The following is a 13,783-nucleotide window of genomic DNA, read 5'->3' as shown; positions in this document are numbered from 1 at the left end:
TCTGTTTTTCCACTGGCCCTATTTTGGCTACAAAGCTGTTATTGGGAGAGCGGTTTAGTCCCATATTATTTATTCTTATTTAAACAGTTTATATATCCCTTAACTCCCATGGTTTATAAAAACGCAATGCAAAAAAAGGAAGTTAAAACTATAAAATCTCTATTAAAATGCCTGATGGATATTGGGTAGGGAGGGGGGAGTGTCTGACTTCAACTGGAAGGGAGTTCCATAAAATTGTGCCCTCAATACTAAACTCACAGCTCCTGGTGGATACAAGCCCTGCATCCAAGCCGTGGGGGAGCACCCCAAAAAACATCGGTGATCGGGCAGGGATATAAGAGATTGGGAAGTCCTTGCAGTATCCTGAACCCAAATTGTTAAGGGCCTTGCAAATTAATACAAGCACATTGAACCTGGCCTGGTAGAATATAGATTCTTGTTGTTGTAGGTGCGGTTTTTTGGTTTGTTTTTTTAGTCTCTATAAAATTTATTTAATTTTCAGATTTTGAAGTTTACAAAAATGGTCCTGGATACCATGATGGTCTATGGGATCAAAAGCCACAGAGAAAATGAGAAGCAGAGTCAAACTCCGGCCACAATCCTGCCCTTGCCTTTACCTGACCAGCAACGCTTACCTTTCCACAGACTCCTTAAGAATATTGTTTAGTAGACCATTTTAAACCTGCCTTTTAACTTCAAAAAATGCCCAAGGAAGTTCACAATATAAATGAAATTAAAAATAAGAGCAGCAGTAAAATAATTTTAATTTTTTAAGAAATCCGCAGATAAAAACAAATTCAGATTAAAATGATGGGACAAAATGCTCCACACAATGGGGAAAGTATCAAATGCTTGCCAGAAAAAGAAGTCTTCACACCTAGGCACCTTTCCACCTGTGACCAACACCCTTGGCCCTGCTGAACTTGCTGCTTCAAGGTCACAGCTCACCTTGATTGTTCTCTCTTCTACCTCCCAAGGCTGCTTCTTGACTTTGCACCAAGTGACAGCCTCTGTCTGAGAGCCTGCTTCTGCTGCCATCTCTGTTCCTGTAATGAACGCCCAAGGCCCATTTCCCAACACTGATAATGCACTTTGGGCAGGATCTCCTCCCATGTTCTAGTTGCAAAGCTACCAGGTATGAATGGGGAGTCAGCTCGGCCTTTTTTCCGCTGAAGCTTGCCTCAAGTGTTTCCAAGTGCACTTTGTGCAAGGATTCCCTTCTGTGTTTTGAGAAGGGAGAAGTTAGGTCTCAAAAGTGAAACCAAGTCATCTGATTGCCATATACAGTAGTTGCAGGGGGAAGCGGCGAGGTTCTCACAAATCACCGCTTCATTTTAGTAAGGCCTCAAGCCTCATCTTCCTGAAAGGGAACAGGAAGCAAAGGCCCTCCTTGTTAAAATAATATTTAGCTGCCCTTCCTGAACCTATTCAGGAAGATACAACAAACAATAGGGCGCTGTTTCGGTGGTGACCTTATCTACAGCAGGGAAGAAAGGCTGCTTCCTCTCTGCAAGATGCTTTTTACCCAAAATCGAAAGTCATTGTTCCTTGTCCCAATGTAACCCCTGCCTACCCAAACAAGGAATCCTAGGGGGCCTGAGCTACATATTCCTGTGTCAAAAGAAAGAAATAAAACACTTGTGGCACTTTAGAAGTGCTAACAGACAGACTGATGCAGAGGTGGGCAACCTGTTGGTCCATAGTATGAATAATCTGCCTGATGTCAGTGTCCAGGTAGAGACAAGGTCTGGATGAACGCATCCAGAATCAGAGATGGGAGAGGTTTCCATTTAAAATGCTAGACTACTGCATCCACACTTCCTGAAACAATACAGGTGGCAACCATTTTGCTTGCGTTCAACTGATGCACGGGTTGTTTTGGAACTGGAAGAGGGCATAACAGGGCGCATAATGGGGCAGGCTTATGCGTGCTCCACCAAATCATGTGAATGCCCAGAATGCAGCCCCTGCACAAACGGGGAGATGCCTGTCCGCAAATCAAAGCACAGCCACCCTTCAGCATTTGCACTTCTTTGAACTTGCAGTTGTCTAACTAATCCTCAATTATTCTTTTTACAAGACTATGTGTATTAGGGGAAAGTGTGCATTGCAAGCATGCATGTCGTAAAAATGCATTATATCAAGGAAACTGCTTGCAGAAGTGTGTGTGTTTTGTGTTAGGAGAAATGTACACTAAAATTATGGCAATTTTTTGGTGAGGAGGGTCCTTTTCCAGGTCAAAACTGATGTGCAATTGTAAAGAACAAACCTAAAACTGGAAAAATGATAAAACAGATAAACCGAAACCAATAAATTGATCTATTAACCCTAACTGGATTAAAGGTTGTCCTGTTAAGAAAGGGGTTGCTCCATTTCATTTTTACTTAAATAACAGCAGCCATGGTACGTGGGAAAGTGGTAGGTTAGTCTTTTCTCATCACACCACAGACTCAATGAAAGCTGCCCCTCCCAGAGCTGTTCCTCATCATGGCAACTATTTGATTGCAGGAGAAAACCAAACCACACATTTAACAGTGTATAGTTTGGCTCTGAGTCTACAAGGACCATGTGCTGCTAGCATCCCATTGCTACATTATTAATCAAGACATGGAAGCTGAATTTGCAAACCACCAATTCTGGAATACTGTATGTGCTTTCCAGCCTGTGTTGCATTTTTAATTTTACACATCTTAGGGCAGAATAAGGCAGGAAACATCTGGCAAGCAACCACAGCAGCAGCTGTCCATTCATCAGCAATGAGGTATTTGAAACTTGTGTGTTGTATCCCCGCCCCCCTTAAGAGAAAATGTTTCATTCCAGCGTACAGTGGTACCTCAGGTTACATACGCTTCAGGTTACAGACTCCGCTAACCCAGAAATAGTGCTTTAGGTTAAGAACTTTGCTTCAGGATGAGAACAGAAATTGTGTTCTGGCGGCGCGGCAGCAGCAAGAGGCCCCATTAGCTAAAGTGGTGCTTCAGGTTAAGAACAGTTTCAGGTTAAGAATGGACCTCTGGAACGAATTAAGTACTTAACCCGAGGTACCACTATAATACAAAGAAGCAATTTGTACCTTGTATCTATCTTGGCAAAACTGCATCTCAAGCATCAGCAATTTAAACACTGAGGATTGCTTTAAGCCAGTCACAGGGTGTTCCAAAAAACTACAATTTCATCTTTAATACACAGTGGACTTGAACCCATGAAACCTTATGCTGCAATAAAAGTCTTTAAGGTGCTGCAAGATTCTTTGTTGTTTTAACCCTAGGTTTGTAAACAATTGATCACCTGGGTGATCAGGAAATGTCTCCAAGCAACCAAACGGGGAAGAGTTTGTAAACTGAAAGAGAATTACAATGGTAGCCCGCAAGACGAATGCCTCGCAAGACGGAAAACCCGCAAGACGAAAGGGTTTTCTGTTTTGGAGGCGCTTCGCAAGACGAAAGCCCATAGGGAAATGCTGGCGGTCGGGAGCAAAGACTTTCGCCCACAGCCGGCCTTCAGAAGAGGACCTCTTCTGAAGGCCGGCGGGGGGCAAAAGTCTTTGCTCCCCCCCGCCTGCCCCGGGCGATCTTAAAATGCTGGCGGGCGGGAGCGAAGCGTTCGCTGCCGACCTCCAGCATTTTAAAATCTCCCCGGGACAGCAGAGACTTCTCTGCTGTCCCGGGGAGATTTTAAAATGCTGGGGGTCGGCAACGAACGCTTCGCTGCCGACCCCCAGCATTTTAAAACGCTGTTCCGAAGCGGGGAGGGGGGGCGGGAAGTCCTCCGCTGTCCGGGGCGATTTTAAAATGCCGCCCGCCAGCATTTTAAGATTGCCCGGACAGCGGAGAAGTCCTCCGCTGTCCCGGGGTTTTTTAAAATGCTGGGGGTGGGAAGAAAAGCCCTTGTCCCCCCCCCCCAGCCTTCAGAAGAGGTCCGGGGACAGACTGTCCCCGGACCTGGTCTGAAGGCAGTTTCCCTAGGAACGCATTAATTGATTTTCAATGCATTCCTATGGGAAACCGTGCATCGCAAGACGAAAAACTCGCAAGACGAAGAGACTTGCGGAACGAATTAATTTCGTCTTGCGAGGCACCACTGTAGTTTGTTTTCATCTTCAGACTGAAGAAGATATGTGTCAGATGGTAACTTATTTACAAGACTAAACCATATTCCAAATTTCTCAAAATACATCCTGTAATGTTAAGGAGAAGCACCAAGCAGACACAGTATATGTTGGATTTTAATATACACAGGAAATCTTAAACTGCTATTAATAATGTTTTATGACTATTACATTTCCAGTTTTGTTTTTTGTTTTTTAAATGCAAATAAGGATTGGCATGTCTTTTCATTGCACAGCACGTTGCCACAGATTTGTAGGGGGAAATGCATGAAACTGGAAGCCAAGAGAATATTGACCTGTTAGACTCAGACTGGCTGGACATCACACCCACAGGAAGAAAAACAAAGTATAACAAGCCACTGAAGCTTCAACCACAAGAGCATAAGAGGAGCCTTCTGGGCCATCCCATCCAGTCCAACATCCTGTTCTCACAGTGGCCAACCAGCTGCCCATGGGAAACCCACATGCACAGGAGCACTCTCCCTGCTTGAGGTTTCCAGAAACTGCTATTCAGAAACATAACTGCCTCCAACCACAAACCACAGAAACCCTGCCTAGCCCTTCTGTGGTCTCTGAAACACTACCAGACACTATCCAGACCATATTACCACTTCAGCATGAACTTTGATAGTTTTGTCCACATTGAACAAAAATGCACTGCTGTCCTTATGCTACAGCAAAGTTATGAAACTCAAAGGTCCATACATTTTTTTGCTGGCCTTGGTAGCAAAGACAAGACCTGTTATTGTTAGGATCCATCCCTCACCATTGGCACAGTTTTCTATGCCTGCTTGCCGAAAAGCCACAGGATTGCAGTCCTGACCTCACATTGCACCTCCATGGGAAGTCAAGGACAATTCCCCTTCTGCAGCTCTAAACCTTAGGTGCTGGGGGAAGGGATTACATTGGTGCCTCAGTTTAAGAACAGTCCTGTTTAAAAATGATTCGGTTTACGAACTCCGCAAAACCGTAAGTAGTGTCCCAGTCTGAGAACTTTACCTCAGTCTAAGAACGGAATCCGAACAGTGGAAGGGCACCAGCAGCGGCAGGCCTCATTTGGGAAAGCGTGCCTCAGTTTAAGAATGGTTTCGGTTTAAGAACGGACTTCCAGAACAGATTAAGTTCATAAACGTACCACTGTATTATTATTATTATTAGTAGTAGTAATAATAGTAGCAGTATACCACCCTGTACCTGTAGATCTCAGGGCAGTTCACAACATAAAATCACAATATGAACACAAAATACATGATAAAAATAGAAACAAAAACAACCCAAGAATCCACAACACAAAGCAGCCAGTCCCAACTTTTCTCGCTAGGTTGTAGACATCAAGTAAAGCAAGCAACTTTTCTATCACTACGCTGAGCTTTCTGAAGGTCAGTGCAATTGAAGGGGTGATTTCTCTACCCACCCACCCAAGTTTCCAAGCTAGAGGGGAATGTTGAGGCTCCCCTTGCCATCGCTGCCTTTGGGCAAAAACTAATGTGGCAAGAATGGCAAACAGAAATGTAAACCCAAACTTACAACCTTTTTTCTTTTGATAGGTCTTTGGCCCAATTGACAATGCCTGCCTCCCCTGTTTTTGTGGCTGTGTTAACTGCTACACTTTGCCTAATTTTCTTGAATGCATTTATTTTTAATTTTGATTTAATCTATATTAGACATTTCTAAAAGAAACTGAAAGCCAAGGTAAAATGCTTTATAACTTTCAGACCTCACATTTCTGGTGTAGAGCCTGGCAGGCTACTAGCTTGCTATTTGAAAGCTACTGTAGACAAGAAGAAGTGTATCTGAAGAAGTGTGCATGCACACGAAAGCTCATACCAAGAACTAACTTAGTTGGTCTTTAAGGTGCTACTGGAAGGAATTTTTTTATTTTGACTATGGCAGACCAACACGGCTACCTATCTACTACAAGAAGAAGCCTGTTAGTCCTGGATGAAAAGAGCTGCTAGACGAAGGCATGTGGGCTATGCTGTTATGTTTGGGCTAAGTACCGTATTTTTTGCACCATAACACTCACTTTTTTCCTCCTAGAAAGTAAGGGGAAATGTCTGTGCGTGTTATGGAGGAAATGCCTACGGGTGGCATGCCTATGGATTTTCCTCCTCTAAAAACTACGTGCGTGTTATGGTCAGGTGCGTGTTATAGAGCGAAAAATACGGTAAGTTAAACCGAATGAGGTGTGTGCAGGCATCCTGGGAAAGGGCAAGTAAAGGTTCGCAGGAAATAAACTCCTCACATGCTGCTCACCAAGGCTTACTGGGAGGCATAACTTGCTATGTGCTGTAAGGTGCATTCAAGCTTATTTTCCTTTTTCCATCCCATCCTTCCTCCAAGGTTCTCAGTGGCACACATACACCCCTGCAAAGTAGGTTAGGCTGAGAGGCACCCACGTGGCCCAGGATCATCCTTTGGGGCTTTGAAACCAGTCAACCCAAGTATAAGCCCACTGCAGTCATTACATCTTGCAAGGATAATACCTAGTGGTTTATTTACAAAGCGTTTGTACACTCCTCTTGAGTGCCCAATAAGGTGCTGAGCGGGGAGAAGAGACCTATCTATCTATACAAAACATGCATACTGGGGGTGGGGGGTGGGGCAACAAGTAGCAAAACTTTCAGGCAAAGCAGAAAACAGCCTGCCAGCTTTTTAATTCTGTCAGCTTCCTCCCAATTTTAATTCTGTTAACTTGGCTGACAGCTCCATCACAGAGCAGGAGACTCTTAAATCTCAGGGCCGTGGGTTCGAGTTCCACACTGGGCGAAAAAATCCTGCCTTGCAGGGGATGTAACTAGATGATCCTCAGGGGTCACTTCCAACTCTATAAATAGCCAATGGTTCTAAATTCTCAACAATGGGATATTAGCTCTGCCCAAGGCATGATAGAGAACACCGGGAAAAGATAGACATAATATTTTACAAGGACAGGAAGAAATATCACAGACAGAATAATTACCACACACAGGAAGAACAAGGATATAGTTTGAACACTTCACCTGCAGGTTTATAAATCATTTAATGTGTCCATACAAATGGAAGTTGTTAATGTTGGAGTTGTTGTCTAAGGGATTGCTATGTTGACTGGAGTGTAATTGAAATTAATAAGATTTTGGAACACAGAAATAAAGTAAATAATCAAACCATCAATTCTAGCATGCAGAGGGGACACCGAAATTATATAAATTGGCATCTGAATGATTGATACTAGTAATTGTATTCCAATTTGGCATTGCTATAATGAGGCTGTTATTGGATTCTTGCAATTGAAAACTAATAAAAATTATTTTAAAAAATAAATTCTAAATTCTCATCCAGAGACACTTAGGTGGTAGGAACGAGAAACGGCCACGCTAGGCAAGCAATAGGTGCGGCAAATTGGGACTCCGCACCTGGAACGGGGGTGGGGGGAGTAATAGCTTGAGAGAGCTGCGGTCCTTCCTCCAGAGACTACAACTCCCATCATCCTCGGCCGCCGACCGGCGCTGCTTTCGCACAGGATGGAGGAAAAAGAAGCCTGAAGGAAGTTTTGGCTGAGGAGCGCAGAACATATATACACATACACACACACACACAGGAACATACCCCTCTAAGCAGCGAATAGCGGGAACGGGCTGAGGCTGAGGGCTGAAGAGACGAGGGGCAAACCAGCGGGAGAAGAAAATAAGTTTTTTGGGGGCGGGGAGAACCCCCCCTCGCGCACACGGGAGAAGCAGCAGCTTCAGGAAGCCCAAACACACCCCTTTAAAAAACAAGGTGCGGCACAAACCAGAAACCCACCTGTCGCGGGGCTGGGGGGAGAAGAGAAGAGACCCACAGCAGGCACTTCCGGCCTCCTTCCCTCCTCAGGCACAGACTGACAGGAAGCTTAAAAGCGGACGCCTCAGGGTGGAGGGGCAGAGCCGGCCCCGCCCCGCCATCCCGCCTCCGCCCAATCAGACGCCGCTATTTCCTCGAAGCCACGCCCCTCCCCGCCTGCTTTCTCCCACGCTGCCTCGCGCCTTCCCCCCGTCCACCTCCCCGCTCTCAGGGGAGGGGGTGTGGGACAAAATGGCTTCAGGGATAAGCCACGCCCAGGCGGCGAACGAGGCCGGCGGTGACGTCACCCGCGCGGACGTGTTCCTCCTCCCGCCCCTTTCAAGGCCCTCCAATAACGCTTTCTCCTTTCTTCCTGTCTCGTTCTGATTGGTTCCTGGGAGCTGCCCGTGATTTCCTATACCTACTTTGGCTGCGGGAAAACGCAGTACAGTAGTAAGAAGAAGTGCAGTTTTTCTAAAAAAAAGTTTAGGGGTACTCTCATTTTGACTCAAGACAATCACCATTTTATAGTTCAAATCGGGAAAAATACAAAAGTATAAATATTCACAAAATGTTTAGGGGTCTGCGTCCCCCTAGGAAAAGACCCAATAAAATAGTAATGGCTTGAGAGCGTTATATCCGGCTGGATCTTTTTCAATAAATTGTTTTCTCGACGGGTGTGACTCGAATTTAGAACGGGACTGGCAAGATGTTAGTCTTTCCCAGCATACACACACAAATTACTATGTAAGACAGTAAATCTGTTAAACAAAAATGACAAGCAAGGACTGTATGATGACTTGCACATGTAAGCATATGGTCTGAAAATGACTTTCTCTTATATGCTGCTTTTTGCGACAATGGCGACTGTTACTACTGATCCTAAGCTAAATAGTTTAGTTGCCCAGCCCTGCTTCGGATCCTCCACCAACTACCGTCCCTTCCCGAACCCACAGCTCTCAACTGCATCACCTGCAACATTGAAAGCCTCATCCAATCTTCACTCACCTCCAGCATTCCACCCTCACTCTTTCCCCTCCCTCCCTCCTTAACGTTCCCTTAATACAGTAATCCCAATACAATCGCCTTCGTCACCCTGTTGCACTGGTTTTCAACTTCCAGGAGCGTTTAGGTGAGCCCCGGGTGGCTGTCCTTTCATTAACCTGCAGCCCAGATCTTCCTACTTTCTCTCTCTTTCTCTCCGAGGCACATTCAGGGAGAGCTTAACTTGCAACCCGTTATCTTCCTGCATCTCTTCCCTGCCCCCCCCCCATGTTTATCTTCTTAAAATATCCACACCCACCCACGAAAAATTCCTCCCCAGCTTCAGTAACTAACAGTTCCTCGGATTTACACAAAGGGCTTCAGAAATAATTAAGTAGTTTGATGGTGTGTGTGCCTAGGTGGGTGGGTGTGTTCTATAAGGAGGAATTTAAAAAAACCCCTCTGAAAGTGGGGTCTTTTATGTTTCTCCTCCTACCCCAAACATCCCTCCCCCCATTTCTTCTCTACCTACCCCGCAGGCAACCCCCCCCATCCCCCTTAACAGTTATCCAGCTTTGTTAGGGTTGCTGTATTTCAAAAAGTAAAAACCAGGACACCCGAAAGTTGTTGAGGTTTGACTTGTCTAAGATCCAGGACAAGGCACCGCCTTTCAGAAATTCCGCCCAAATGTCAATTCCATCTGGGAAATCCCAGTAATGCCAGCCCTAATTGTGGGGACAGGCAGAATGTTGCAGTAAAGGACCATGCCTGCATGTATCCCTGTGCTGTGTGTTTGTTGCTTTCCTACCCCGCAATAAGAAAGCATTTCTGCTGCTGATCTTAATCTTGTTTTGCCCTCTCCACCCCCAGATACACTCTAATTTTGGGAAAGCTTGGGGCTGCCCTGTGAAGTATGTCAGCTCAGCCCTCAGCAGTGTGCTCCCACTTTACGCACATGCCCACTGGCTGTTAAAAGCCTCTATTACCAGTAATACCAGTACTACTAATAATTTTATTTATACCCCACCCATCTGGCTGGGTTACCCCAGCCACTCTGGGCAGCTAAAGGATGGAGGGGGGCCCTAAGATGCACTATGGTCTCATCCCACCACACTTTGACACCCCCCTTTATTCTTTATTATTAATACAGTTGCCTGACAACCCAGCAGCCTGACCCCTGTTTCCCAGCTGATGTCACAATGGGCAGGTGTGCAAGCAGGCATCAAAATGCCCTGAAAGAGGGATGCCTGTCAGTCTGATGGTGATACACTTGCCAAGGCAAGTGCTGCCCATAAGTGATCATGAGCAGGAACTGTGAAGGTAAGAGGAGATCAGATGCCAGGTTCTCGGGCTGGGGAGGGACCCTGTGCATTGGAAATGGAAAACCAGGAGGGTGCTGAGTGTCACAGGATTGTGCCTTGACTTTAAGGGGAACATTGGGGAGATGGGTTTTGCTCGTGCTCAAGGGCTAAGATTGCCACATAGGTTTTCCCACATATTAGAGGACAGGAAGGGATTCCCCTGAGAACTGTGCCAGGCAAGGAATCTATGGGCTGGCTTATGAAAACCACACCTGATTGAGCACTGATTGAGTCCATTAAGCTAAGATGTAATGAATTTTAAATAGAGGATTGAGTAAAGTGATGAATATTTATGAACACAATGTTAGAGTTTTAAGGTAGCAAGAATTATATCATGCATATGACTGAAGGAAGTCACATGGGTATTTGGGTAAATGGTGAGTTGGGTGAGTTGGGTATAGGGTTTAGGGTTAGATGTGAGGAATGCGTATATATAATATTATATATGTAATGTATAATGTTGAAAATGTACAGCAACTAACATGTAAAATAAATAAATAGAGGGGGGAGGAGAAAAAAATAGAAATAAAATCACACCTGTGCTTCCTAGGCACATGAGCCCAATGGCAATAAGCATGCGCCCTAAAAGTACGCTGTGTACACAGTCTATGGTTTTAAGGGAAAGGCCTCTAATGGGCTTTAGCTTGCACAGGACAGGAGCGTAGTGAGATTTATTTTGTATTATCTGTTTGCACCATCACTGTTTGCGACCCTTTACAAAGAGGCTGCTGTCCTGAGCGGCTGAAAATCTTTAATTTGGCACAGGGAAGCAACTGGGAAAGGTTGAAGGTCCAAGGTTGGCTCCCGTGTCCTACCAGGGTCTGTGAGTTTAGACTTCTGGATTCCCCAGCATTTCCCATATATTATCTCTTTCTTTGCTTTTGTTTTCCTTTCTGTCTCCGAGGTCCTAAGGCATGAAGGTCAGAGAAGCTGCTATGGCGGCGTGGACAAGCTGAGAAAGGGGAGGCCGCCATACTTCAAAGTGGCATCTCGCAGGTGATGGGCACAGTGATTTCTGCAGCAGGGAAATCTTAGAGGACTCTGCCAACATACATAAAATTGCAGAAGAAGCCAAAGTCTCTGCTGATGAGGCCAAAGTCTCGGCGGATGCTACACAGGAAAAAATAGCACCAGTTTGCAAAAAGTTAGAAGATCATACATTGGCCCTGTCTATGCTTGAATTGCAGAGGAGAGATAGAAATTTAAGACTACGAGCAGTGCCGGAGAGTGAGGGAGATAACTTGGCGGACTTCCTTTCTAAAGAATTTTCGGATTTTTGGCAACAGGAGTTGGAGAAGGAAGAAATCAAGATAGTCACTGCTTTCAGATTGGGTAGAGCGCAAGGCAGGAAGAAGCCAAGGGATTGCCTGATAACCCTAGGATCAAGAGAGGAGAGAGATAAAATATTGAGCCTGCATTTCCAAAGAACACTTGAGATTGAAAATTCTTTTGTGGAGATTTTTAAAGACATCCCAAAGGAAATCCTGGATGCAAGAACACTCTACAAAGAACTGGTTGGACTGCTGAAGAAGAACGACGTACTTTTCAGGTGGGAATTCCCGCAAGGCCTATCTTTCAAATTTAAAGGTAGGAAAATAAGGATAAGATCAGCAGAAGATCGAGACCAATTTCTGAATCACTACAGGGAAGACCTTCTGAAAGGAACAGTTGGAGAGGAACTAACATCAGAAACGAAAGACGCAACAGACATTTTAAATTTGACGTTTGGACTGAAATCACCGACAGAAGAAGAACAACTACTCGGAGCGACAGGAGGCAAATAGCTTCAAGATGGCCCTGCAACTTCTAAGCTGGAATTGTAATGGACTTAACCTTCCACGAAAGAGAAAAAATGTATTTCACTTATTGAAAAAAGAGCAGTTGGACTTAATTTGTTTACAGGAAACTCATATAACAAGATTGCATAGGAAACTACTCGTCAACAAGAGACTAGGCCAAGAATTCATTTCATCGGACAAAGTCAAGAAAAGAGGAGTGGTAATCTATGCAAAGGAAAAACTTTCTCCGAAGTTTATCTTTAAAGATGAACATGGAAGGTATTTAGCAATTGAAGTGCAAGTTCAAGGTGAAAAATTTTTGATACTACAGATCTACGCACCTAATGAAGGGAAGTCAGAATTTTTTAAGAAGTTGCATGAGACATTATTGGACTATTTGGACTACAATTTAATTATGATGGGAGACATGAATGGAGTGGTATCTACAAATATGGACAAAGCACAAAGACAGGTAATCTCCAGAGATGGGAGACTACCAAAGACATTTTTTGAAATGACTGAAAATATGGACTTGATTGATATTTGGAGAACAAGGAACCCTCTCGAGAGAGAGGGAACCTTCTTCTCTGAAGCAATGATGACCTGGACCAGAATCGACCAAATTTGGATTACTAGTGGGTTGGCTCCAAAGATTAAGAAAGTGGAAATCTGCCCAAAGACTTGCTCCGACCATAACGCCGTGAAGATGGAGATGAAATTTACAACAACTGGTCAATTCAGATGGAGGATGAATGACACCCTGTTTCGAGATGAGGAGATCCACAGAAAGGCCCAAAAAAAATTTAAAGGACTATTTTGAAATAAATTTAAAAACTGATGTGGAAAAAAGAGTGATCTGGGACGCAAGTAAAGCTGTGATGCGAGGATTTTTAATTCAACAAAATTCAGTAAAAAAGAGAAAGCAAAATGAGAAGAAGGACAAGATCTTGGAAAAGATAAAAGAAGGAGAGAAGAAATTGAGATCAAAACCAAAGTCCCAGGAGATTCTGAGAGAGATCAAGTTATATCAGACACAATACATGGAATTGATGAACCAAGAGATTGAATGGAAGATAAAGCAAATGAGACAAAAGACATTTGAATCTGCAGACAAATGTGGTAAACTTCTGGCTTGACAATTGAAGAAAAGACAGAAACTAAACACAGTTACAAGCCTAGAAGTGGATGGAAAGAACATTTATAAACCAAATGAGATTAGAAACTGCTTCTTGAGTTATTTTAAAAAATTATATGCACAAGGACCGCAGAAGGAGGAGGATATAGATAAATTCCTTAAAAAATATGGATTACAAAAAATCTCTCATCAAAGTAAAGTGGATCTAAATCAGAGAATAACAGAACAAGAGATAGAGGGTGCCATCCAAAACATGCAATTGGGCAAATCTCCAGGACCAGATGGGCTGACTTCCAGATACTACAAAGCTTTGAAGGAGTGGTTGGTACAACCGTTAAAGGAAGTCTGCAATGAGATTTTGGAGGGGAAAAGGGCACCAGAATCGTGGAAAGAAGCGTATATTACACTCATACCAAAAACAGAGACTGAAAAGATTCAACTTAAGAACTACCGCCCTATATCATTACTTAATGTGGATTACAAAATTTTTGCAGACATTTTGGCAAAAAGATTGAAAAGAGTGTTGATGGAGAAGATCCATAGGGACCAAGCAGGCTTTCTCCCAAAAAGGCATTTATCAGACAACGTGAGGAATATAATAGACATTTTGGAACTA

The 13,783-nt window shown here is 44.1% G+C and overlaps 1 protein-coding gene across 1 annotated transcript in view; it reads right to left on the bottom strand.

Moving 5' to 3' along the window:
- MAP3K14 (mitogen-activated protein kinase kinase kinase 14) overlaps positions 1–8,067 on the bottom strand; it is a 38,242-nt gene extending 30,175 nt beyond the window's left edge. Inside the window, exon 1 of the mRNA XM_081166217.1 lies at positions 7,892–8,067. The gene's annotated coding sequence lies outside the window, so the exon portion shown is untranslated. The remainder of the gene's footprint in view (positions 1–7,891) is intronic.
- Positions 8,068–13,783: the final 5,716 nt, after the last annotated feature.

The sequence above is a fragment of the Podarcis bocagei genome, assembly GCF_964188305.1.
Source record: "Podarcis bocagei genome assembly, chromosome: 13".
In the NCBI taxonomy this organism is placed as follows: domain Eukaryota; kingdom Metazoa; phylum Chordata; class Lepidosauria; order Squamata; family Lacertidae; genus Podarcis; species Podarcis bocagei.
The sequence above is the reverse complement of the archived record's forward strand: the minus strand, read 5'-3'. Positions and strand labels throughout refer to the sequence as shown.